The 24341-nt window shown below is 39.4% G+C and overlaps 1 long non-coding RNA gene across 1 annotated transcript; it reads left to right on the forward strand.

Moving 5' to 3' along the window:
- Positions 1-15192: 15192 nt before the first annotated feature.
- LOC122107283 lies at positions 15193-16705 on the forward strand. The gene is made up of 2 exons (XR_006147337.1): positions 15193-15898; positions 16262-16705. It is a non-coding gene; the product is annotated as an uncharacterized LOC122107283 (long non-coding RNA).
- The last annotated feature ends 7636 nt before the right edge of the window (positions 16706-24341 follow it).

Consider the following 24341-nt stretch of genomic DNA (forward strand, 5'->3'; position numbering starts at 1 on the left):
AACTTATTTGAGTCTCAGCACATTTAGCTAGTTAAGATTTTTCTGTGGAAGCAGAATAAAGGAGAAACAATTTACTTTATATGACTAAGAAGTATGTCAAAGTGATACTAGTAATTTTTATTTCCTTTTCTTTATAAGATTTAAAAGAAGAATCTTTTTCAAGCTGGGCACCAGTGGTTCATGCCTATAATACTAGAAATACAGAAAGCTGAGACCTAAGTACTGAGGTTCAAAGCCAGCCTGAGAAGAAAAATCAGACAACCTCTTATCTCCAATTAACTACCAAAGACCAGAAATGGAGTTGTGCCTCAAACGATAAAACACAAGCTTTGAGCGGGATAGGCAACAAAAAAAAAAAAGAAAAGAAAAGAAAAGAAAAAAAGAAAAAGGGGGGGCTTTGAGTTCAAGCTCCCAGTACCAGTATTAGCACACAAAAAAAGAGGGAAAGAAAAAGGATATTTTCAGCTCCCCAAAGGTAAACTTTAGAATTAATATATTAAGAAAAGATGGTATCTTTAAGAAAGTCTTGTTGTTTCTGTTTATTTTCTATGGAGTAGTTTATCCTATAGGGATATTGCTTGTTAAACTAAATTCTGTCATTACAGTAAACAGCTCACGACACTGCTATAAACTTTGTGGGAAAGGAGAATTAATGACAAAAACTCAAGTGGCATGCAATTAACCTTCAATTTATCCCTTATATTTTGTTCTTGCCTATAGATTATTTTAATAGTTTGTAAAAAGACTTCTTTAAAATTTTTTAGAAGCTGAAAATTACTCAGAAGGAATATTATTTTAGTGGGAAATAGTCACATGGTTTCTGGGAAGAACTATACTAAAAAAGAATAAATGTAATTAGAAGCAGGAAAGATAGGATTACATATAACAAAAGCCAACAAAATATGCTCAACCCCAAGAGTTACTGCTGGCTAGAGATTTCCAGGAGGGGGCAGGGAGCAGTTTTTCTAGAATAATCTATGTCCTAAGTGGTCTGGACAAAATCCCATATCCATTTCCAGATTCATCACTGGACTCTGGCATGCTGGGGAAATGTAACTCATAGGAGAGCTTATGTAATAAAAATAAAGAGACCTATGGTTTTTAACCCTCAATTCCCAGCTCTAAAATTTACTTTTATGATTCAAATCAAGTCTTTAAATACAGGAGAGGTGTGTGGTGCTTGGTTGGTAAAGCTATCGTTTGATGGGTGCTTAAAGGGATGCCAGTGGCTCAAAATTCCTGGTCTCTTCCACATCTGGAGCTGGACCCCAGCTTTTGGGTTCCTGGGCTTCACTTCTAGAAAAAGAAAAGGCAGCACTGAGTCTGGTGAGGGTCTCCTTCTGATACTAATAGCTCTGGGAACAGGACTGGAAACTTGGGATACTCCTAGAAGAGACTCCTGGTTATCAGACTAGATGGTTCATCACAAATTGTGCCCATGGGGCCAGACTTAAAGCTGGTTAGATGCATCCTTTCTCTTGCAACTCTTCTGTTTGGTAGAAAAAAAGGACTTGCTCAGTATCTTTTTGAGAGAAAGAAAGTGTACTTAATTTAGCTTTCAAGTAATATAGATATTACTTTTCTAACAGTAAAAGAAAACAAAACAAAGCAAATAACAAAAAAAAGATTTGGTTCACTATTATCAATTTAATAACAAAGATTTAGAATTAAGAAAAAAAATGCACTGGGCACCTGTAATTCACGCCTGTAATCCTAGCTACTCAGGGGGCTGAGATCTGAGGATCATGGTTTAAAGCCAGCCCCGGCAGGAAAGTCCGTGAGATTCTTATCTCCAATTAGCCACCAGAAAAAACCAGAAGTGGTGCTGTGGCTCAAGTGGTAGAATGCTAACCTTGAGGTGAAGAGCTCAAGGTCAGCACTCAGGCCCTGAGTTCAAGCCCTATGACTGGCAACAACAACAACAAAAAAGCCACAGATAGAATTGAAAGAGATTTTAACTCTATTTAGAAAGAGTTTATTTTGAATACTTAGAAACAAATGAAAAAGACTAACACATTAAAGAGGCAGAGGAACAATTTGCATGAAGAATTACAAGCAATAAGTAAAAACTGGAAAGCATTCCTTAATATTTTGTGGTAATCAAAGAAATATCTACCAAAGCATGATGCTGGCAGTTCATGCCTGTAATCCTACCTGCTGAGGAGGCTGAGATCTGAGGATCTTAGATCAAGCCAGTCCAGGCAAAAAAGTTTATGAGAACTCTTTTTTGTTGTTGGTGGTGGTCATGAGGCTTGAACTCAGGGCCTGGGCCCTGTTCTGGAGCCCTTTTGTTCAAAGCTATTGCTCTACCACTTTGAGCCACAACTCTACTTCTGGATTTTAGGTGTTTAATTGGAGATAAGGGTCTCACAGCTTTTCCTGCCCAAGCTGGCTTCAAACCTGGTCCTAAGACCTCAGCCTCCATAGTAACTAGGATTATAGGTGTGAGCCACCAGCACCAGGCTTTGTAAGATTCTTATCTCCAATTAATCAGCAAAAAGCCAGAAATGGAGCTGTGGCTCCAATTGTAGAGTGCTAGCGTTGAACAGAAAAAGCTAAAGGACAGTACTCAATACCAAGACAAAACAAACAAACCGACAAATGCTTATCAAATCAAAGATGTATCATTTATGTAAATTAATAAGAAAGCATGCCACTACTTTCAAGGAATATTTTGTTAGTGAAATAGGTTTATTCCTCTAATGGTGACAGCATTTAACTCTCTCAATTGGTCTAGAAAGGATTTTGACATCTTATTATTATCATTAACTCACCCTATTTCTAGGAATTTACATGAAGGTTTGATTTATGCAAAGGTTTACTCAAGCTAAAAATATCATAATTTTCCATCTTATCCAAAAGGGAAAAATATAATAAAATGAAAAAGCTAATAATAGGTTTGTGTTTAAATAACATAGCAAACTGAGGAATTATTAGCCATAATAATTACTGAATTTATGTTGTAACTTAGAATGCATCTAAATGTGAAAAGAGTTTTGCCAATGTATGCACAAAGAAAGCAATTACTCTTTTTTTGTTTGTTTGTTTTGGTTAGTTGTGGGGACTGAACTCTGGGCTTGGGTGCTGTCCTTCAGCTCTTCAGCTCAAGGCTAGTGCTCTACCACTTGAGCCACAGCACAACTTCCAGAAAACAATTATTCTGAAAAAGGGAAGAAAATATGAAGAAACACTGAGAGGATACACAAAAAAGTAAAGACAGTTGATATAAAAAGAAAAGATTATTTTTGAAGGTTTCAATAATGCACTTAAAAAATCTTACATAATTTAAAAAACCAGTCAAAAAGTCAAGAAAGACTTTAAAATAGGTTAGTTTATATTAAAAGACATATGAAATCTGAATGTGGAAATTTCAGCTAACCAATAGCTCATAGCAAGAGCTAGAGGATAACAAAGTAATTGTTTTTCTGATTCTTATCCAAACAGAATTGCTTAAATTGAAGGTTACCTAGGACATTTTAAATTACTGAACACCAAGACCAAAGGAAAAATATTGAAAACTTCAAAGAGAAATTTGCAGGGTTTCCTCTATCTAGGTACTCCTGACTAGAATAAACATTTTATTAAAAAACCTTTCTTTCTCTGGGTGCTGGTGTCTCATGTCTGTAATCCTCATTACTCAGGAGGCTGAGATGTGAGAATCATGGATTAAAGCCAGCTTGGTCGGGAAAGCCTATGAGACTCTTATTTCCAATGACCTTCCAAACAGAAGTGGAGCTTTGGCTCAAGTGGTAGAGCTCTGTCCATGAATACAAAGCTCAGAGACAGCATCCAGGCCCTAGTTCAAGCCCAAGACTAGTACCAAAAAACAAACAAACAAAAAAAAAAGCTATCTTTCTCGCCTTAAAAAAAAATTCCAAGTCTTTTTGGAATAAAGTGATTTGTTCTAATTGTGTTTCCAGTAATAACATTCAGATAAATATTGGAGCTAGTAGTTATTACACTTTTACTGGGCTAAGAAGGCAAGTTAATGAATTATTTAAACCTTTCTCTAGACTTATTATTTCCAGATAGTGTTATTTATTATATATTCGTATTACTAGTGTTATTTTTGTATGTGTGACCCTGAGGAGCAAACCCATGCCTCATGCCTGTGAGAAAAATGCCCATCACTAAAAAAATACCCCAACTTTTTGATCTTTCATTGGAAAAAACAAAGATGTGATGCTTCTTTTATTAAGAAGGATTTACTTATTGTAAAGGCCAATGTTTAATGCATATACTTTCCTACAGGAATTTTCATTTTAACACCTGAAGGACATCTTGAATGATAGCAATGATTCCCTATTGAGTGATTCTTAGGTATTATCTAACCAACTGTTACACCAGTCCATTGTTGTTTTATAGTCTTTTTAGTGTCTATGTCTTTAGATGTATCTACCAATTAATGATATTTCAAATGCTGCTTTAACAGTGTGTGTGCTTTTTTCTTTTTTCTTTTGTTTTTGTTTTTGTATAGGAGGTTGAACTCTGCGTCTGGGTGCTGTCCCTTAGCATGTTTCCAGTCTGGTGCTCTACCCTACTTCTATCTCTCCCTCTGACTTTTTTGTCCTGGTTAATTATGAAAGGTTAAAGTTTGAGGCAGTGACCACCACTTGTTGCTTGTTTCTGTCTAGCAAAGCAACACGTGGTGATAATCAAAACAACTGGTTGATTGTGTGCCTATATAAGACCTGCAAATCCTTAGCTCGGGGCTCTCCTCCTAGGCTCGGCTGTGTCGGAGTGTAGGACGAGGCCCGAGCTGCAGCCCGTTTAAATAAAACAGCTGTAGAGTCTGACTCTCGGTGGTCTTCTTGTGTGTGTGGGGGTCCTGCGACCTTGGCATAACAATTGGAGATAAGAGTTTCTGCCCAGGGCTGGCTTTGAATGATGATTCTCAGATCTCAGCCACCCAAGTAGCTGGGATTATAGGCGTGAGCTACTGGCACTCTTTAATAGCAGGCTTCTTAAAGAGCTTCCACTTAAGTCCTTCATTTGATTCCCAGTATCTCAATAGCCCTGTGAGGTGGGCAGTATTAGCTTCTTCTTGACTTTCAGGTGCACCTCAGGAGTTCTGGTAACATGGGTGAGGTCACATGATCTTCTAGTGGGCATCTGGTTTTCTGGATCTGGATGCCATGTCACTTGGTCTTCTTCCAGAAATACAGGGCAAATGATAAGGGCATTTTGTTGATCCTCCCCTGGCTTTGTTTCTGTGATGAGTTCTTTCTCATGACAGTGCATTGGAAATTGAAATACAATTTGGTGTCCTGTACCAAGCTGTAGGCAACAGCTTTCTCTGAAATCCCTCTTTGCCCTGAGGACACATAATGACAAAAGCAGAGAGCTTGGGGAAGAAAGCAATCTGAAGCACAGTTATTTCAATACGTAGAACCCTTCATAAAATATTATGGTGTAAATTAAAGGAATCCAGAAGTCTTTAAAGCCATCTGGCTGATTTAAGTGTATTTTTTAATAGCATCTTTTTGAGAAAGATCAGAAAAGCTCAAGACGATATAAATATAAGTCAGTATGGAAACAATTCCTCAGCTGACCATTGCTCTTCCAAGCTTCCTGACCTTCAAAGGAATAGCCCAATAATTTGGAGAAGAAATGTGAATGGCTCTGAACACCTTTTGGAGAGCTGCTAACCTGGCAGATGGAGATGAGGCATCAGAAATGCGGAACGAGGGATGATTCTCTGCCTCCAGTGCAAAATTGTATGAAGTGTGCTTAATTAAAATTCTAGCTTTCGCTTCTCGGTCTTGTGGCAAAGATCACTTTTAGCAATGCATTCACTTACTGTCTTGGGTAAACTGCTGAGAAGGAAGAGGCTGTGACCTGAAACTTAATCACATCAAAGACTTTGTACTAATTCCTCTGTTGGTAGTAACGTGGCTCATAAACGCTCCAAGTTGGATGGTTCCTTCCAGAGGGCTGTGACTTCTCTAAGCCTTAAAACCAACCCACATTGCCTTGGCTTCAGCTTTGCTTGCTGACTCAGCAATGTCCAAGTTGCCTCCAATGGAAAAGACAGACAGAGCAGTGTGAAGAAATCCTCATACAGCCAAATCCATCCCATATGAGAGGGCAAACTTAATAAGAATCAGCCGTGAGCCCTTGGAAGGCAGTCTCCAAAATGTACATGATTTACAGCCAGGGTGGGCTGCTGAGTTTTCTGTCTTTCCATGTTAAAAATGATTTTGCATGAATAAAATTTCAATTTCAAATAATAAAGACAAAGAGAATGAAGGGTAGGCTAACTCTAAAGCATACACATAGCTCCTGGAAGTAGATGAGAAAAATGAGCACCTTAAGATTTCATGACTGTAAGGTGCTTAGTGAATAGAGTGACAAAACATGTACCACACAGGCCAGAGCCAGCTCATGTACACCCTGACTGCCATCAAGATGCTGTGGAAGCAGAAGAGCTGTGTTTTCTGTTTCTCCCCAGAGCCTTTCTTTGCAGTGATGGAATCATCTCATGGCATGAAAACATCTTTGGGATGCTGCCTACCAATATGGTAGTACCAATCTACCAACTAATAGGATAGAATTGTAACTATTTCCTTTCTACAAGTTGGTATCCTAGTGGGCATAGTGTTATTCTTACCCACAAGTGATGTATTAATAGAGCCTTGAAAAACTCAAGTCTTTCTTGCTTAATCTCCTGTACCTATCACCTGCCAATTTCTATCCCTAAAGGCGGTGATGACCATTTCAGTTTGACATATGTTCTTCCAGACCTTTCCATTAGCATTTTAACACAAACACATACTCATATACACAGACATGAAAAAAAGAGAGATTAAAAAATGTGATCATACTAAGTACATACTCATCTTCAAATTGTTTTGCTAGTTTAATGTATCTTGGTTTATGTCAGAGGACATACAGCTCTTTTTTTGGGGGGGGGGTCTGGTCGTGGGGCCTGAACTCTGGGCCTGGGCACTGTCCCTTAGCTCTTCAGCTCAAGGCTAGCACTCTACCACTTGAGCCACAGCGCCACTTCCAGGTTTTTTTCTTTATGCTAGGTGGTGCTGAGGAATCAAACCCAGGGCCTCATGCATGCAAGGCAAGTGCTCTACCACTGAGCCACCTTTCCAGCCCCAACAGCTCTTTTTTTATTGTTGGCCTTTTTTATTTTAGTTTTGTGAAATAAGGTCTTTCTATGTAACCCAGGCTGGTCTCAAACTCTTGATCCTCCTGTTTCAGCCTCCCAGCTCATAGATTTTTTTTTTCTTCATAGTCTATAACAGGGATATGCCATAATTAATTCCCTATGTGTTTACAGTTTTGCTCTCCACTGACATTCCCATGCATTCATTATTTCCAGTACTGTAGTGGACATTGTTATTTCTGCCCTCATTATCATAAAGGCACATGTTTATCAGGGATAGATGGGGACACACAGATTTACTAAATCATAAGGTATGGGATTTCAAAACTTTTAGTAGACAAGCAATGCCAGAACATCTTCTATTAGTAATATTCCATCCCTCTACTTTTTACCAACATAATATTATCATTCAACCTGTGACAATTTGATGGATTAAAGAAAAATGGGGGATTTCATTGTTTCAATTTGCATTTCCCTTGGGGGTGATATAAGCACTAAAAATAGTTTTTAATTTCCTATGCAAGCTCAGGGATAATGGGAAGGGTGATTGTGAATTCCAGGTGGGTTGATTAACTGGAGATGGAAACTGGCTTACATATTGTTCTTAGTTTCTAATTTTAACAAATTATGGTAAGCTAGTGGGCTTGAATGATTTTTGCTTTTTGGAATTTGATGGGATGTGCTTTATGATCTAATTCTTAGTATGTTTTTGTAATTGTTCCATGTGGCCTAAAACACTATGAATTCTTTGTTTATGAAATATGTCTTCAAGTTAATTTTGGCTAATGGTTTCATTAATATTTTCTACATAAATATTTTCAGTATTCTTCTTTTCTCTTTTCCAGTGCCCAGAATCAAACCCAGGGCCTCATGCATACCAGGCAAGTGCTCTATGACTGAGTTATAGTCCAGCCTAATATCTTCTTGAACTAGAAAATTTCAGAAGAAATATGATGAATCATGAATAACACTAGTCTCTCTCTCTCTCTTTCTCTTTCTCTCTCTCTCTCTCTCTCTCTCTCTCTCTCTCTCTCTCTCTCTCTCCTCCTTCCCCTCTCTCCATGTTGAGGTTTAAACTCTCAGCCTTAAACTTTGCTAGGCAGGTATTCTATCACTTGAACTACACCTTCAGCCCTGTCTTATCTATTTTGTATTTTTATTTGTTATTTTAAATATTTCCATATTATGCAAAGTGCATAATGGTTTGTGAATGGCTTATTTTCTTGGTAAATGTCTTTCATTAGAGTGAAATATTCTTTTAAGTTCTTTAAATGTTTTGCCTTGCACTGTATTTTATCTGACATTTACATTGCTCACACTCCTTTCCCTGTATTAGACTTTGCCTGGAACAGCTTTGCTTTCTGACTTCCTGGGTGTTAGAAATAAATTCAGTGTTGGTCCATTTGCAAGGCAAGGCATTTGACCCTGAGTGGAAAATTACCCGTGGCTTGGTTACATAGTACTTATAGATGTCACAAAGTTCATGCAATGGAAAGCCCATAGATAAACAAGACTGATGTGGCAGGGCAGTTAGCAAGGGGCAGAATAGACTACAATAAAATGAGAAATGGGTATAAACTACATATGCCAGAAAGTACATACCCAGAAGAGTCTTCTCACCACAATAGAACAAAGGGAGGAGGTGGAGAGAGACAAAAGCCCACTTCTAAAATTCAACCAACCTCAAGAGGTACATGCATTCAAATTACTCAGTAGAAAGTAATCTAACTTCAGTGACTTCTGGGAGAGAATATAAATCCCATAGTAGATCACTGAGGATTTGGGAGAAGGATCAATAGGTGAAATTGTTTGCTGTAACCTTGGAGAGTATGCTTGCCTATCATACAGACACCCAGTCTTGCAAGCCTGCCATTGAAGTCTTGCTTTGGCTGCACTTTTTGTCTCCAAGACCATCCTCTGAGCTTGGATAGGTGAGTTTATTTCTCATATTGGATCATTTTGAATACACAGTCTGCAGTGACACTAGATTTTGTTGCAGGCATTGTGATCATTTTAGACCTGTCTTATATTTTTCATAGACTTCGAATTATCTCTCATCTGGACAATGGTATATCTTGTTTTCTAGCTGTGATACCCAGAAAGGTGTGTTTTCTGACATTAAGGTAGGAAGGAGAGATATCATTGCAGTTCAGGCTGCCATCGTGATCCAATTCTAGACTTCCTTAAAAAGGGATTTCCTTTCCCCCTTCCTCTCTAGCACATTCTTCCTGTGTCTTACATCCTGGCTGTCTTAGGTACTGAAGGTGCTGTGAGAAAAACAGTGCAGAACAGACTTTGTGAACATGTTTAATCAGCATGCACCCAGCTGAAAAACTGCTGTAGTCTTTGTTCCTTTGTGGTCCACACATCAATTTTACATTGAGGCTACAACTTGTTCTACCATCATTCATTAAATACTATCAGTCCCCATGGTTGTATTATCTTTCCTATCTCATTCCCAGAAAGATCTGTTTAGTTTATAAACAGCCTATTTTCAACAGCACTACCAGTGACACCACAATATTGCCAGTCTCTGATTGATTGATTGGTAATACAAATATTCTTATTTCTTCTATGGGAAGAAATGTTGGTCCCTGACCAATAGACTGAGGGCAAGTCCTAGCACAAACTGAGTGCAGAGTGACTCTTAGTGATTTGGCACAATTAAAGGTAGCATTTACAATGTGTTATTTTTAAAGTCCGGAGAAAAATCCCCATAATTTATACATTTCTGGAATAATTTTTTTCTTTCTTACTTTGTTTGAAACATTCTAATCTCACTTTTTTCTTTTTTTGGTTGGTCACAGGCTTGAATTCTGGGCCTGAGTGTTGTCCCTCAGCTCTTCAGCTCAAGGCTAGCGCTCTACCACTTGAGCCACAGAGCCACTTCTGGTTTTCTGATGGTTTATTGGACATAAGAGTCTCATGGAATTTCCTGCCTGGGCTGGCTTTGAACTGTGATCCTCAGATCTCAGCCTCCTGATTAGCTAGGATTACGGATGTGAGCTACTAGCACCCAGCTCTAATCTCGCTTTCTTTTGTATTTTTTTTTTTTTGTGTGGTAGTCCTGAGGTTTGAACTCAAAGTCTGGGTGCCATCCCTTAGCTTATGCACTCAAGGCTGTAACTCTACCATTGGAGCCATAGACCCACTTCTGGCTTTTTGGTGGTTAATTGGAGATGAGTCTCATGGATGATTTTTTTGTTCAGTTTGGCTTCAAATTGCGATCCTCAGATCTTAGTCAAATTGAGTAGCTAAGATTATAAGTGTGAGTGTCTGGCACCCTGCAAACTATAAGTTTTAATAAATAAAATTTCATGTGGACACCCCCTATTCATTTGCTTATCATTCTATGTTTCTTTTCCCAACACAGGAAGAGCTGGAAAAGAATGACAGGAGCTGTCACGACCTGCAAAGCCTAAATCATTTACTATCAGAAAAAAAAGTTTGCTAATCTTGTATTTAGTATCTATTTATTGCCCTTTGTGACCAACTCGGAGTTGAGTCAGAGTCTGGTTCAAAGGCTTAGCTAAAATGTAAATCAGCAAACATAAGCATGGGACATTGTGGATTGTGAATTTTTTTTTACGTGCTAGCTCTTCTGATTTCTCCAATAGAGGTATAAAATACACCACTACTTCCATGAGGAAACAGGTTGAAAATATTGCATAATATCCCAGGATTAAAAAGAAAACTCAGAGTCAGTGTTTTCAGTCTTTTAACAGCTCATGTTCCTTTATCCCTGGAAAATACTTACTTTGTTTTTTTAAAAAGGGTGCTAGTGGCCATTAACATCAATCATTTTGTGATGTACTCATTTGTAAAAAAAAATTAAGGTTAGTTACAATTAATTATACTTTGTTCATATGTTTTATCTCCTAAATGCTGCATTTTAAGGATCTTTTTTTTTTTTTTTCAGTTATGGGGCCTGAACTCTGGTCCTGGGCACTGTCCTTCAACTCTTCAGCTCAAAGCTAGTGCTCAGCCATTTCAGCTACTTCCAGCGTTTTCTGTTTATGTGGTGCTGAGGAATCAATCCCAGGGCCTCATGCATGCAAGGCAAGCGCTCTACCACTGAGCTACCTTCCTAGCCCCGAGGTCAATATATTTTCTAATAGTTTAAAAATCAAAATCAATTTGGGCCTAAGTAAGATATAATCTTAAAATATAAACTCAAAAGGGTGAACAAATGTAGCAGTGGTACTCACTAGACACTGTCAAAAATAAACTATGTAACTCTTAGGTGAAGACAGAAGGAAGAACTGGGAGAGAGTGAGAGAAGGGGTGACATTGTCCCAAAAGAAATGGATTCATTACCTGACTTATGTAACTGTAATCCCTCTGAGCATCTCCTTTACAATATCAATAAACCGCTTAGAAGATATAACCTTAAGTTCTGAAACTTGAGAACATGCATGTGAAAAATATTGTTTTGTTCATATACTAAAAGAAGTAAGATAAAGCCAACAATAAAACTCTCCTGGAATAGCAGAGAAAAATAAGAATCATGGGAAAAACAGTGGAAAGCTGATAAAGTGCTCTTTTTTTGATTTCTTTTGGGTCCAGTCATGTGCCTGAACTCTGGGCCTGGGCGCTGTCCCTCAGCTCTTCACCGCAAGTGCTCCACCACTTGAGCCACAGCGCCACTTCCAGCTTTTTTTTTTCCTGCTTATGTGGTGCTGAGGAATCGAACCCAGGGCCTCAGGCATGCAAGGCAAGCGCTGTACCACTGAGCCACCTTCCCACCCCTGATAAAGTACTCTTTAAGTGCATCAAATCATGTTGAGCCAAATGTTTCCGAGGAGGCTCAAACCTATAGATGGCTCTTAAGATTTAGGGTCTGGGTTAGCAATCATCTCCAAATCCATCTTTGGTAAGATTAAACACTTTATAAGGGATTTCTAACTGACAAACCCAGTGTTGCATCAGCTTCAGAACAGGATACAAATTATTATAGTGTACTGTCTGATTTCACTTCTGTAATATTAGGTAAGAAAGCAAATTTACGCCAGCACCTGTAATTTGCACCTGAAATCCTAGCTACTCAGGAGACTGTGATCTGGGGACTGAAGTTCAACGCCAGTCTGGGCAGGGAAGTCTAGGACATTCTCTTCTCCAATTATCCACCCCAAAGCTGGAAGTAAAGCTGTGGCAGAGAAACAGTCTTAGCAAAAATAAAGCTAAGGGACAGCACCGAGTTCCTGAATTTAAGCCTTGTACACACACACAACACACACACACATATACACAACACACACACATATACACAACATACATATATACAACACACACAACACACACACATTTATACAACACACACATATACACAACACACACACACACAAGCAAATCTATGACAGCAGAAAGGAAAGTGATTGTTAGGGCTGAGATCTGGGGACCTGAGTAAGTAGTGGATAGAAGATTTTTAGAACAGTGAAAATGCTCTGCTTGATACTGTACTAGTAGATGCATGTCACTCTGCCTTTGTAAAACCCATCAAGAGTAAGCCCTAGGAGCTAGGTGTAGTGACATGTCCCTGTCACCCTAGCCACTCAGGAGAATCCAGAGTTTGAGGCCAGCCTAGGAAATATTAATATTTTCGACATTCTATGGTATGAATATAAGAAAAACAATCCTTTCAAGATGGACACATAGCAACAAAGAACTTACTTCACACCCAGACTGGATTTCCCATGAACAGGCCTCCTTCTCCAGAGGGGGCATCCCTCTTGGGAAAGTATGGTCCCCCAGGCATGGTTGACACAAGGCCGGCTCAAAGTCTGTCTCTCCTGGAGGGAGGTGCACCCCAGAGGGAGCCGTGTACTTCAGACTGGGACTCGGATGCTTGTCCACACTGACCATCGGGCTCTTGATCCATCTTCGCACCTACAAAGTGCAGAGGTGAAGAGAAAAGAAATGCATTAGCTACCTTTGCTCTTAAATGCAGCTCTGGTGGGAAATTCTGTGTGGCAGAGACTTAGAAGACAATTCAGTCTTACAACCTCTGTGTCTTTCCAGCCTGAAGGACTCAAGCTGGTCCATGCTCATCTGTCACTTACATGTCATCAAGTATGCCTCCACATTTGATAAGATTGAGGGAATGATGTTTTCTTCCAGGAGGTTACAAAAATGTAACAATATTTTTATTGTTTTATTTTTATTATTGTTGTGTTTCATAGGTAGTGATTGAACCCAAGGCTTCTTCTATGTTGGGCAGTGCTTTACCACTGAGTCAGGGTCTTGTTATGTAGATGAGACTAACCTCAAACACTATACATTACATCCCCCAGCCTTGGCCCCGTGAGTGCTTAGATTACAAGTATGCACTACCAAGCCTGGTTTGTAAATGTCGATTTTTATTTTATTTTTGCACATGGTTGATGTTCAATAGTGATTATTGTATTTCAACTCCTATTACAATTATGCAGACAGAATAGTAGCTCATGGATTTCTAAGGTGAGTAGCTAGTCATACTTTCTTGGGGAAATTCTCATCTCATACTTTAAGGCTTAGTTGTTTTTAAGCCAGTAAATATGTATTTCCCTATGCAAAATACTTGGTTATAAAAATAAATAAAAAGTGGAGGAGAAGGATCAGGACTATTATGGATAGAAAGCACGGTTTTGAGCAGTCTGAAGAAGGCAGAGCTCACGGAAAAGCCATCTTTTCAGTGAAAGCCTACAGTAGGGACGAAGCCCTGATTAAGAAGGGCTCTAGGCTCATTGCTAAGTCTGGATTTCAAGGGCAAGATTCAGGCAACAGATATAAAATTGAGACTGTATTTTACGAAAGTCTTCCAAGAAAAGGAAACCATGACTTTCATAGATCTATTTGAGAAGCATGAATCCAGATGTCAACGCCAAATTCCAGGGGATGGGGGTGGGGACTGATTCTTCGAATCTATTACACACATGTCATTGAAGCTTAGAGACATAGACTGGCTGGTATTCTCCAAGAGGGTGTATATTTTGTGCTTTAAGGCTCTAAAGTCAAGGTTGACATGAGGCGTTATTACTTTTGGAAAAGGCAGATGATTCCCCAAACCTCTGGCAAATGAACCTGTGTAGAGCAGCATATGTGTGGGGACATAATCATCTCTCTGTCCATAGAACACAGAAAGGGAAATGGAGCAAGACTCCCATTCTCCAGAGGCCCAGGAGTAAGATGTTATAAAAACATTCCTAACAGAACTGTATCTGGGGCTTATGGCACGCTTTGCCTTGAAATACTTTATATCCTTTGGCTAAGTGGCGGCACACTAGCATTGTAGCCTAACAAGTGGATTTCATAGACCCAATAAAGAACAGGCTTTATGTTGTTTACCTGGTCCCCAGAGATCCCTGAGGGAGTGGCTAGGTTGTGAGTGGACACAGGGCCTTGGATCCAGACAAAGTGTCCTCCAAAACTGCAGAGCAGGAAAGTAGAATTCAAGCAACAAAGCACCCACGTGAGTGAATGAATGGCTTGGCCAGAGGCAGTGACAGTGAATGGCTTTGGAGTCCCTCAGAGACCAGCCACAATGGCTTTGGGAAAGGCAGCAGCTGTGTGTGAGAGAACCGTGAATGCCCGGATACAAACTTGCTGCTGTACAGGCTGTGCAGCCACCTGGACCCTTGTTTTATTCAGGGCTCCATATGTAAACAAGCACAGACCCCAAAACAAATCAAGAATTCCCCTCACTTGAGGCTGAGAGGAGCTTACTTACAAATAGACTGAGATCTGCAGATGCAATTACCTCTCTAGCATTTGGAGTCAGAGAATAAGACCTTCTAACCACACAGGAAGTCTGAACACTGTGCCCATAAAATGCAAAAGCAATTTTTTGTTGTTAAATCCAGTCTGCTTTTGCCTTTTTTTAGTTGGAAAAGAAAAAAAAATGAGATCCAGAAGCAAAAATCCCTCAGACTCAGACTTAAAGATTGCCAGGCATGATTAAGGAGATTGGCCAACTTCTGGGGATTTTCCATTTGTGGTCCCCTCCCCCCCCACTTATGTAATAGTAAGCAGATAGTATTCTTAATTTAAAGTGGTTTAGCTGATCAGGATAACCAAAGCTGAGAAGTGATAGGGCCTCAGGTACTAATGCATGAACAAACTGCAATGTGGATATCTTGGGGCTTTTCTTTTTCCTTTTCTTTCTTTTTTTTCCTGGTGGGAACAAACTGGTGCTTATAAAGTGGAGGGAACTTGAAGTTGGAGACAACTTCTGCCATTTCCCAAGAGACATCTTTTTTATCAGAGGAAACTGACTTTTTATGCTGCCTCAATGATTCAATTTGAGTATAATTGACTCCATTTTCTTGTGAGATTACTCGGGCAATAAAAGGGACAATAGAAAAGAACCTTCCCCTCCCATACCCAACGTAGGTTTGTCCAAAAGTAGCCTGTTAGCAGGCTACTTATGATGCATGTAATTCCTCTCACAAGGGTATCTGGAGCAGTTGAAAAGCCATGCCTCCTAAAGTAATAGTAATAGTAACCTGATTTCTTTGCCTCAGCTGCAGCCTTTATTGCTTATGTAAAACCATAGGAGTTTTCATCCTGAATCTGGGTAAGGTTGGCTTTTTAGGTTTTAAAAATATTTTTAAAAAAAATACATCTTCCAGAGGCTAGAATTTTACTTTATAAAAAAAGATAGGTAGGCCAGGCAAGATATCTTACCCCTGTCATTCCAGTTACTCAGGAGGAGGAAAGATCAAGGCTCCAGGCCAGCCCAGGCAAAAAGTGATCAAAACTTCATGTCACACGGAAGTCGGCAGGATGAGGTGGTACACAGCCTAGGTCCCCAGCCCTCAGGAGGTATGGACTAAAGGATTGTGGCCCAAGGCCAACCCTGAACAAAAATTTGGGATCTACTCAAAATAACTAAAGCAAATGAAAAAAGAAAAAAGGAGGGAAAGAGGAGAAGTTAAGGGTATACCTCAAGCATTTGCTTGCCTAGCAGCTATAAGACCTCAAGTTCAAACCCCAGTATCCTCTACCCAACAAATTTAAGAAAAGTCAGTTGAAATAGTCATTGCTTGATTATTTTAAATAACAATATCACTTATTTATGGCTGTCAGTATGATTTGCTAGGCTGTCTAACAAGGCAAAGAATGTACACTGTCTAACTACTTCCCTTATCCACCACCACTTGGCTGAAGGGACACCCGGAGAAGACAGAATGGTGACTTCTGGATTTCCCCATCTTCCTATGCCCTCAAGATTTTCCAGTCCTCCAGTCCCAATCCTGACCTAGATTCTCAAGTTTAGCCCTATGTTGCTCTAGGCCTGCTCTGGAGGATGGGAGGGGGAAGGAGAAGGGGACACAGTCCTCAGCCCTTTCTACACTGCAGTTCAGAGCAGTCAGCATCCTGTCTCCATCCGTCACAGCCTCCAGTCTCCTCCCCAAGTGGAATGGAGGATTCATCGCCAACACAATCCTGTGACCAGCTCTGTAACCGCAAATCCCCCTCCTCAACTACGCAGGAAAATACCACCTCACCCCTCCCTACCATGTATTAAATGTAAATAGAGCTCAGAGATTCACTAACCTGAGACTTTTGAAATGGAATTAAAATTTTTCTCATTTCCTTAAATAAGACTAATCATTTTGTTTGAATTGGTCTTAACTGAACTTAGAAGTGTGTGTGTGTGTGTGTGTGTGTGTGTGTGTGTGTGTGTGTGTATGCGTGTCCTAGTACTAGAGCTTGAACTCAGAACCTCATGTTCTCACTTGGCTTTTTCTCTCATTTGAGTCATACTTCCACTTCCAGACTTTTGCTGCTTAATTGGAGGTAAGAGTCTCAAAACTTTTTTGCCCTGGCTAGTCTTGAACCTTGATTCTCAACTTTCAGCTTCCTGAGTAGCTAGAGTTATACATGAAAGCCACCAGTATCCAGCTAGAAAAAAAAAAAAACTATATATATATATATATACATATATTTTAAAGGAAGAAGTAGATAGAGAGATTTCAGGTATTACCTCTAAGGGACAATGTGTGTTATTTGCTTTGGGGATTGAAAGTAAAACTCAAGGAAAATAAAGATGCTGGGCCAATTGGCCATCTTGTCTGCAAGCAGTCCGCCGGTTTTGGAAACTTTCTTTCTTGTCACTTCCAAGAAATCATTTTCCACTGTTTTCACTTCTTTCTCTAGGTTAGTGTCTTTGCATATTAAAAATGTTCTTGCAATATTTTAAAAGCTCGCAAACTAACTAAAAACAGCTTTTTTACACCCACAAACTCTGCCTTGTTCCAGCTCCCTTTTCCCTACAACCTCAACTTTTCCTTCTGTTAGCCAAACTTCATGAAAATATAATTCCATTTCCTCACCTCATATTCTCTCCTCAATCCATTGCAATTTCTTCATTATATATTGATGGATGGGATATTTAATATTTGCTAGGACTAAAGTGAAAAAATAATACACAAAGAGCCCTACACCATTGCAACAAGTTTCCATGAAGGTGTCTGTAAGCCTCATTGCCAAATCGAATGGGCCTTTCTCTTGCTTACCTCATTTGCCCATACAGATACACCTTAGCTGATGATGGGTTAAGTACTAGAAGTCCATCACTTGCAAATACAGTGTCAAAAATCCATTATTTCATTAGAACTTAGCACCACGAGTGCAATATAAAGTATTAGCCCTTCTGGGGAGAGAATGTAGAGGAAACAAAGGCAGGAATCTGTGTGGGATGTTTGGGAAGTTAAGCCCCCACAAAGGAGGGTCCAAATAACTAAACAACAAAACACACAAATAAAATAAATGTTTTTTTAAAAGAGAAGAACTAAAGCTAGTGGGAAGTCTGAGTCACGGGGCAATGAAGGGTCATTGAAGAGCTTAAGTAGGGGTGTAGTGTGGAGGTATGGTCAGCTCTCTTCCAGTGTGGTGTGAAGGATGGATTTGGGAAGAATGCAAGTGGCTAGATGAATCAGAAATGGGTTAGAAAGGAAATGGTAAGGGCCAAACAATAATAATGGTTTTGGGAATGAAAGACAGTATGAACCATCAAGTCTATCAATCATGTAATTCCCCCTAAGCAAGAATCACTTTAAGATCTTTCTTCTGGATTCTAAATGATCTTGCCCTTTTAATCTGTTTGCCTTCCAGATACCAATCACCTCTCAAATGTAAAAAAAAGCAGATCTGTTTACTACCTAGCATGTTTGAAAGCCGTTGATCAGGATTGGTGCACTTAATGCTAAAGCCGTAAATCCAGCAGTGGTGGCTTATACCTGTAATCCTAGCAAATTGGAAGACTGAACTCTGAGGATTGAGGTTTGAAACCAACCCAGGAAGACAAACCAGAGAGACTTATCTCCAGTCAAGCAATAAAAAGCTGGCAATGGAGGTGTGGCTCAAGTGGTAGATCACTAGTCTCATAGAACGGGAACACTGCTGTCTCTTGTACGTTCAGTAATGAGAATTTTAATTTACAAAATCCCTCTGGGATTCTCTTTTCCTAGCCTATTCCCACCCTATTTCCCAATTGCCTTCATTTTGACTTTGACCACTCATAGAAAAGAGACTCAGAGCTTAACTCGGCTCCCGTCCTAGACTATGAGGGAGAAATCTTTGTTGGTTGATTGAAGGCACAGGAGATTAAAAAAATGACAATTATGTGTTTAGGAAGACAGAGTTCTTTAAAAGAAGCTAACAAGGAAATCAACAGTTATAAAAACATTAAAGATGAAGTCATCTTTGGGGTTAAGATAGGGCTGTGGAAGAACTGGTGCAGTGTTTGGATGGAGACACATGTTAAAGACACCTGTAGGGGTGAGCATACCGGAAGACAGAAGGCCAAAGGGGTAAGAGGCTTAGATTGCAATAGGGCTTCAACTTGATCATTCAACATGAACATGAACATCATTTGATATATCACATTTTGATGTATTCTGCAGGAATTAGAGGGAGCCTAGGATAAAAGCAGCCCAAATCAGGGAGACAAGCCCATCTCCTTGATGCATCTCCAGATGTGGGTAAGCAGGCTCTGGTTGAGTATGTTCTGTGTGTTTGTAAACCCAGTTCTTTGGGACCTGAAACAGGAGAATTGCAATTTTCACATCAGTCTGGACTATACAGTGAGTTCAGGACAGTGTAGGCCGTTAAGAGAAATGAATAGTTCTAGGTCTTAAACAAGACCTTTCATGCCTTTGAACTTCATTGTGATTATCTCTAAAATGAAGGTTGTGAAGCAGGCCATTGCAAAACCTGCTGGAAATGTCACTGATCCAAGGCTATTTATTCACTACAGCCCTTCTCATATGATTTGGGTCCCATTTTGATGGTGCCTAGCTTCCAGCACAGGTTTGTCAATGAATATACGATCAAAGATCAGTTGCTCTTTTTAGTACATTTTTCTTTGCTTGATATTTTGGCCACATTCTCCTATAATTGTTTCTTTTATTCACTAAACATGCTGAAAAAAAAACCCACAAGGCTTTTAAAAAAATAATCTTAGAATCTTCAGGATAGTTGTTAGAAAAGTCATTTCAACTGCGAAGATAAAGACTGAGGGAAAGTTTCATGGTTGAACTGTGAACATTAAATTGGAAGAGGCAAGTGAAAGGGAAGACCATTAACATCCAGAGGACTTGTTACCGTTCTCCAGGATGTCTGTTCCTCTGTGCAGCCCTCTCCTACAAAACTCTGCACAGCGCCCTCACTTGCAGTGTTCTACAAAACCATTTTCCTCCAAATTATGCATGTGCTGTATTGGTAATGGTTTCTATTTCTGCATTCTATTTTTTCCTCGCTTCATGTTTTATAAATGAAGAAAATGGCGAGATTTAATTATTCCCTAAAAAAACAAGACAGCCAAAGTTAAAAGAAAAAAAAGAAAAAAAAAAGTAGATATTTACTGAGACCCTGCTACATCCAAGAATTGTGCTTGTTTTAAAATGTGGAATCTAGGGAGTGGATAGAAAAGCCTGTGCAGATGTTTGAAAATCCTACAGAAATTGCTGAAATTGGAAAACTTGCTGCAGTTCAGAGACAATTAGGACAGAAAAATGGCTGTCAAAATGAATCTGTGTAAATGAGAAGGAAAAAAAGACATTTTTTCCCCCAAGACAGATGCATTTAAATAACCATGACAATGAAAGAACCAGAGGCTCAGAATCAAAGAAAGAGCCTGGCAGTGTTATCCCCAATGACCACAGCCTTAAGAGATAAGATCCATTCTGCGGGTGGATCTCAATTCTAGGCAGTAAGAGCTGACTCGTTAAAGAAAAAATATAAATAAATAATGGGAGGGGACATGTAATCCACAACTACACACTTAGTGAATTACATTTGAATGACCATCATTCAACCTCAAAAGGAAACAAATAGCATGCCTTTCAGTTTTATTTGAAGATGTGTGTATAAGGAATTTTAGAGGAAATGTAAATTGGTAGAAAGTGATCATTTTATTTTTTGTCTATCATGTGTGTGTGTGTGTGTGTGTGTGTGTGTGTGTGTGTGTGTGTGTGTGTGTATGCTGGTTCTGGGGCTTGAGTTTTTGTGCTCAAGGCTAGTGCTCTACCACTTTGATCCACAGTACCACTTCTAGTTTTTGGTGATTAATTAGAGATAAGAATCTCATGGATTTTTCTGCCTGGGCTGGCTTTGAGCCATGATCCTCAGATCTCATCCTTTTGATTAGATAGGATTCAGGTGTGAGCCACCACTACCTGGTTTGTTGATAAAACCATATTCAAAATGAATCAGGAATGCCAAGCATGGTGGTAAGTGCCTATAATTTAAGCTATGCAGGAAGACAGAATGTGGAAGTACACAGATGACAAGAAATTCGATGAGTATCTCAAAAACAAAATATAAACCAAGAGTCTAAAAGTGTTGTTCAAATTAGAGCACTTGCTGCTTGCTTGGCAAGTTCCAGCCTCTGAGTTCATCCCTAATACTGCTAAAAACAAAAATAACAGTAATTACTATAATTAAAACTAAGAAGGAAATTAGCCAGGTATTTAGCCTACATGCAAATGTGAAGTTAGTAGATATTCTCCAAGCACTATATTGCAAACTGACATAAAATGATGATAAACACTTGTTATTTAGCTTTGCTGAGAAAGTCCAATGTTTGGACCATCTTTAGTTTTGTAATCCCTTTGCTTTACTTTTGGAATCCTTTGCACATTTTTTTTTTTTTTTTTTGGTCAGTCATGTGGCCTGAACTCTGGGCCTGGGCGCTGTCCCTCAGCTCATCCGCTCAAAGCTAGCGCTCTGCCACTTGAGCCACAGCGCCACCTCCAGCTTTTTCTGCTTATGTGGTGGTGAGGAATCAAACCCAGGGCCTTGTGCACGTGAGGCAAGCACTCTATTACTGAGCCAACTTCCCAGCCCCCTTTGCACATTTTTAATGACAAAAGCAGTCTCACTCCACCTCAGCTTTCTCTGATAGCTGCTACTCATGTCAAATATTACGTTAGAGGCTTGGTCAAGGACTGTATATTGGATGCCTATAGACAGTTACAGAACTCCATGCCTCTGGGCACATGACTCTGGTCATGGTGATTGGTCCAAGTGTTGGCATGTGACCCAAATGAAGCCAATCAGCTCTTCTCTGTGGGGTTGTTGTTGTTGTTTAGCTCTGAGACCAGAGAGGGGTCCTCTCTTTCCTTTTGCATTTGCAATCTTCTAAGGAAATATTAGCAGCCATATCTCTTGCTTGGTGGAAACATTTGAGATCATATTTGACCCAGATTCCAGAGTGTGCACTTTAAAATGTGGACCATTATATAGCTAGATAGAAGGAATGAGATTACATGGGAAAGACAATTGTTTTTAGGTAGGTAGATGAGTTCAAAATATTTCATTAGGTCTATCACAGGGCAGTGAGCACAGATGTCAAATGTAGTAGAACCCAGGAGACTTTTTACGGCTCTTATCCTGGGTTGTGGGAAGTCTTCTCCTTTTACTTGTGGAGAATTCTTGAAGAGTCCTTGGGGGCAGGCTGGGTTTGGTGAGGTCAGGCATTTGGACAGTGACCAGAACCACTAAAAGTGAATATTCAGTAGTTCAAAACCAGGGTGGTTTGAGAAAAGATGCGATGAAATTGGGGGCTGTTCTTGGTAGAAATGACAGTGTACCCTGTGATGTAGATTGAACATGGCAATAAAAATTGTCAACTTGTTTGAACTCAAATTGTTTGTACAGTTCTGGCTTTTGTGCTCTTTCATCCTAATTGATCACAACCACGCTTTCATTCCTTTGCCACAATCCAGCTGCCCCAAGCATTCCACTGAGTAATAAAAGTTAACAAAAGGCTTTTTTTTTTCTAAATCATTTGTCCATGTCTAGAATGAAAAAAAAAACCTTACATTTTATAAAGGAATTCAGAGAAAAATCTTCTGAGTCTATGGGAAACTCATTTAGAAATAAAACAAGGAAGAATAATCTAGAAACGTGTAATAAAATTTTTTGAGTCAATGTTTGTAGATAGCTTAGTTAATAAAGCCACAGATTCACAGTATTAGTGAAACAAAGAGATTTGAAATCCAGACATGTTTATAGAGAGCTATTAAAGAAAGGTTGCTGAAGCCAGGTATGGTGGTTCATACCTATAATTGCAGATACTCGGGAGAGAGAAGCCAGAGGGTTTCAAGTTAAGGAGACCTTATCTCAAAAAAAAAAAATGAAATATAAACTACAGGGCTGGGGACATGGTTCAAGTGGCAGAGCTCCTTGCCTAGGGTATGATGTCCTGTGTTCAAATTCTAGTACCAACAATGAAAGGGTAAAAGAGAGAGGAAGGGGGAGGAGGGAGGGAGGGAAAGCGAGAGAAGGAAGGAAAGAAAGAAGAAAGGAAGGAAGGAATAGAGATAGGTGACTGGATTAAGTCTATAGTTCTCAGTCCTATGGGGACTGTTCTTCAGGAAGTCAGGACTCTTATAGTAGGTGATGATTAAACACTATCATAACCACTTTTCTATTTACATCTCTCCCTTCCTTTGCCTCCTTCCAATCTGCTCTATACTTTGCTGCTATTTTCTCAAGATAGGGATTTGTTCTCCTTACTTCTTTGCTTGGTACTTTGATGATTTTTTTTTTTTTTTTTTTGCTGTCGACTGAATAAGGTCCATGTCACTCTGTTTAGCATTTTATCTGGCTGCTGTGCTCAGGCACCAGCAAAATGCACAGTTCAGCTTTTTACTATTTGCCTGCCCATGAACCATATACCTATCTAGTAGATTATTACTATTTATTTTTCCTAACAAGGGCAAAGATCAAAACTCAGAAAAACCATGACAACATTATTATTATTTTTGGGGCCAGAATTTGAGTGGCTATCCTGTAAAAGATGATTCAATGGCTGGAGTAAGAGGAAGGCATATTTAGGTTTCTCTCAAACCAAAAGTTAAACAAAGCTTTCTTCAAAGAAGGCAACCGTCCTACAGAGCATACATCAAAGAGGAAGGCTGACCAATTCCTTATTCTCTGAAGTGTCAAAACCATGTATTTTTGGTGGTAGGCATTAAAGGAATCCCTTCCTTACAGGTTTTTCTAAGTAGGTCTTTGGAATTTTACTTGCTCTTCTATTCCTTTCCCACACAACATGGCTGTGGTTCACATAAATATATACCATAATAGAAAAGTGTGATCTGTGGAGCACTGTACCAAGCCTGAAGCTCCTGGACATCTATGTCCCCTACCTAGCAGTTCATGTGTCTCTCATTCCATAAGAAGTTAATGTGCTTTTCTGAAGTCTTCCAGACATTTGGTAACAGATCAGGACTTTGGTAAATTTAGTGAGTGATAAACTTACAGTACAATGTTTTTCTTACTACATTGGGTATCGTCTCTCAGCCAAATACCTTCAGTAATGTACAGTTTCCACACGTTTTTCTAGGGGACTATATCCAGAAAAATGTCAGATAAGCATAGAAAGGAGAACAGGAATTTTAAAGAAGCCTTCTCTGTCCATGTACCAGTGGCTCACACCAGCAATTCTAGCTACTCAGGAAGCTAAGATCTGACTATCTCAGTTGGAAACCAGCCAAGCAAAACAAATTCAAAAGCTGGAAGTGAAGGTGTGGCTTAAGTGCTAGAGCACCAGCTTGGAGTGAAAAAGCTAAGCAAGGGCTTGAGGGCCCTGAGTTCAAATGCCAGCACCAGTGCAAACACACACAAATCTTCCCTGAAATGAATTACAAAGGGCATTATTGCATTATAATGCCTAACACAACCCTCGGTTTGTCTCCCAACACAGTGGAGTGAATCTTATAAAAAAGAACCCCAA

The sequence above is a fragment of the Dipodomys spectabilis genome, unplaced genomic scaffold (assembly GCF_019054845.1).
Source record: "Dipodomys spectabilis isolate Male_0828 unplaced genomic scaffold, ASM1905484v1 ptg000001l, whole genome shotgun sequence".
NCBI lineage: Eukaryota > Metazoa > Chordata > Mammalia > Rodentia > Heteromyidae > Dipodomys > Dipodomys spectabilis.